Source organism: Zingiber officinale, chromosome 2A (assembly GCF_018446385.1).
Source record: "Zingiber officinale cultivar Zhangliang chromosome 2A, Zo_v1.1, whole genome shotgun sequence".
Taxonomy (NCBI): Eukaryota; Viridiplantae; Streptophyta; class Magnoliopsida; order Zingiberales; family Zingiberaceae; genus Zingiber; species Zingiber officinale.
Genome location: NC_055988.1, coordinates 138,335,479 through 138,339,695, shown reverse-complemented (window position 1 = coordinate 138,339,695; position 4,217 = coordinate 138,335,479).

The window sequence follows — 4,217 nt, the reverse complement described above, 5'->3', positions numbered from 1 at the left end:
GTTTTGGCAGCCTGACTTGGTAGTGGCTCAAGGGTTGGGCAGAAACATGATTTTTATTTTGCAACTAAAGAGATTGAACTGAAGGTACAAAGCATGGCAGTATACTAACATCGAAACTGTGAAGTAGATAGTCTAAGATTTTTTATGTAGCATAGGCTTTAATGGATTCCTACTTTGGAATGACACATTCAATGGAACAACCAACTCTCCATCAATAGCAGAGCCTCCAACTGGAGCACCAGGAAGACAAAGGACTGTCGTAAACTTCCACAGCAAGTGCACCAAAAGAGAACGAACCAACAAAACTAATATGAGGGATCCCTTTGGCATTTTTTTATATGAAGATCTATTTCATAGTCGCTTGAGAATTCTGGCAACTTATTGAGCACATTCGTGACAATTTTTTCCCTTGAATTTTGAGGAACTTTTCTTCTAGCAATGATCAATTACAGAATTTTGGCCTTTAATTTGTATGTATGATGTATATAGATTGAAGAATATGGGAAATATTATTAATTTTTGCAGCAAAGATCAAGAGGTGAAAACTTCAAGCTCATCAAACAAATGGATTGTTAAAATATCCTGTCACATATTTGAAAGACTCAGATGATGTGTGCTTTATTGAAATTCTGTAATGGGTCTCAGCACTCCATCTTTTGTAACAAAAGGTAGAATCCGTCACTCCAACGGCCCCATACAGTTGGTCTCACGAGGTAAATCGAAAAATTATAGTTTGCGACTGCGGAGAGAATTATTTGTTCGACTTTGCCAAGAATCGACCCTTATCTATTGTAGTAACTTTATCCCGTAATAACCAACACAACCTTACCTCAGGACCCTCGACACTCCTTCAAGAAGCATCAGCTAGAGAGGAGGCAGCTATTGACAATTAGACTTGGCAAGCATCTAGAGCATGACAACCAATCATCATCCGCATCATCACCCGAGATGGAACTTTTTTTTAAAAAAAAAAAATTATCACCCGAGAAGACTTAAACACATCAAAGCACCTACCCTCTAGCTCAACAAAGCCTTGAAGAAAGAAAGCTAAACGGCCAAAGATGAGCTCAGGTGGTTTGGGCGAACAACTAGTGATGATGACCGATGATAAATCTCTGTCATAGTCATGCAGCTTTGACATGGTATCATGCAACATAAGCAACCAAATGAAAGGCACTGATGTCCCCTATTCAGGGGCAGATCTAGAATTTTACGTTTAGATGGGACTGCATACTAAGTGACGAGTAGACCAACTATACACATTTTATTTTTGAAAGGCCAGAGCGGATTCTAAGAGAAAAATCAAAGGGCTTCAACTTGCAAGATAGCTAGCTTCTGCATTTCATCTTACTCTTCTTCCCTTTTTGTTGATGTCTATGCCTTCCAATTTCCTGTTCAACTGCAATCTCATGAAAAAGATTTTAAAAATTTGTTTTGCGTTTTGGCAACGTTGATTGTGGTTTTGGTTTGAGAAATAGGGAAAAATAAAGGTTTTCATGACAAATTAGGGTAGATATGAGAACAGAAATCTCCCGATTAAATTAGAGCTGAGGGAAGTATTGTAGGATTTGAGGGAGTAAATTATGGATTCCACGTCTGATGCCGGAGATTTCTTTCTTCTTGATTCTTAAATCAAGAGTAATTGTTTTTTTATGTGGCAAAAGACGATTCGTTCGCTCCCAACGCCCCCATCAATCCATTCTTATGTCAACACGGAATAAGTAAATCATAAATAGCTACTAGTCATTAATGTAAGTGGTCAAGATATGAAGGAAGACATACTCGGAGGCATCGAATTTCGAAAACTTAAGTTTCAACAGCTTTTTCATAAACATATGCAAGTAGTTGTTATTATGAAAGCTTATTTTCATCATTATGTCTCTTTCTACCAGTCGAAACAAATAATATTAAATTAATGAGTTCGGGTTCTAAATCATCCATTCATATACAACTATAGAAGTTTGTATTAATTATTGCCTTCTAATAAATATTCTCCATTGTTAAGTAATACGTAAGCTTTCAGCTGAACACATTAGTTTATAGTGCATTCTTGGCTTGTAGAATTGTATTCCTTTCTCCTCCCTTTAGTTAATTGGATTCCCAATCCAAGTGTAAATCTGCTCCTGCCCCTATTCCACTAAGGCAGTCAATGTGATTTTATTGGGCATGTATGATGTACACGAGTAGGTAAAATTTGTGTCTAGCAAGTTATTTGGCAAAAGAATTGGAAGTAGATGCTCATTATATAATCAGAAGATATATATATATACATTGACTGGAGCCTTGTAGAATGAGTCTAGATCCTATTACATTTTGAAATTGATGATTCAATAGTTTCAAATTCACAGTTCAATAATTAAAAAAAACTCAACTCTTGATCTTAACTTTATGGTTATGGTTCATGATTCAAAATTATTGGTTGCGATTTGCGATGTATTTTAATTTAAAAATTTTATAAATTTTGAAAAATAAAAAAGGATTTTAATTGATTTAAGTTGCCTATATATTTTCTTAGGAAATAAGATAAAAATAATGTAGTTCACTTATTTTTTTTACTCTTACTACTTTAGAAAATAATGTTGTTTATTCACTTTATTTTCCATCACTATAATGGCACTTGTTTGATATCAAAATCTTCTATTTCGTCATTTGAAAATTACATACCTTGTATTCTTTTTAATTCAACTCTAATCCAATCATCAAGTAGTACTTAGTTTCCAAATAGTAGAAGCAAAGTAGATTATCTTTCATCCAAAAAAATATTAACCAAGTAACATTTAAGATATTGCATCTAGAGTTAATTAAACATTTATTCTAAAATAATGGTTACACGGGGCAAGCTAGAATCTTTTTTGCTATAACAGAAAGGATGAAATAACTTTGGCTTTTTTGTGACTAATAGAATATCAAAATCTAGCTTGCTACTTTGCTTCATTAAAATTAAAATAAATTATAAAATAATTTTAAAGTTCTTGTTTAGAATTTAAAAATCCTCGTGGACATTTCATTTGTTCTGATAATAAAAGTTATACTTTCATGAATTTTAAATTACTATTTACTATTAATACTATATGTTTCCACCACATTAGCTTCTAATCCATATTTTAAAATATATTTTTTATAAACATCATATAAATTATTTCTAGCATTTTATACAATAAAAATAACATTATGAGAAAAATAATCTTTAAATCACGATACATAACTAACATTTCATGCAAAATATCTAATTTAAATATAGGATCCAAAATAAAATGCAATCAAATAATTGTCCATAATATAATAAAAATATTTTTCCCCATTTTTGCCTTCATTACTAACACATAGGAAGATAAAATTTCATTGGTGCTATATCCATTTAAAATTAAAGCTTTGTTATAAATATTTATTGCAACTAAATAAGTAGGATATCATTAAATACTTTTAATTTTATAAATATTATTACACATGTTCTATGGGTGAGAAAATAAATATATATTAATATTACTAGTATTTTTTAAAAAAAATCGAACACAATAATTTTCTATATTGAAATGCATCTTATAATAATTTATACATTAAATTCTAAGATATTGGTACATCATGTAAAAAAATTTTAATACCTTTTTTAATTTTAGATTTTATATAATGGGGAATGGATAATTTCCTGGCGGGAACATGCCCTCGAGGAAAACTCCTCCCGCCCCCTAGATACTTAATAATCGGCTATAAGTTGATCTTGTGATTTATCTCCCTTCACATAACTTAGGAATGGACTGTGAGCGGCGTCTACGGTGAACATAATCACTTTTTGCTATAATCATGTAAAAATTTTATAGATTTCATACATTAATTTGATAAAATATACACCATTATTTCATTATACTAGAATAAATAAAACTAATAATTTTAATTGGTCAAGTTTGATTTTTTAAAGTTTTAAGTTTATCTTGCACACGTAAATTTGGCTCAGGATCCTCTGGACCACTTTTGCGGTCCAGAGGATGCTCCTTTCCATGCATTGGTGGAGATGCATAGTCCCCACTTGTAAAATAGGTAGGGATCATCCATCCCCACCAATGCATGGAAAGGGAGCATCCTCTAGACCGCAAAAAGCAGTACAGAGGATCTCCTCTCCGTAAATTTAAACACGACATACACATTATATATAAAAAATATAAACCAATTATAGGATGTTGATATTCAATTTCAAGTTCTTCAATATTTGCAATATCAAA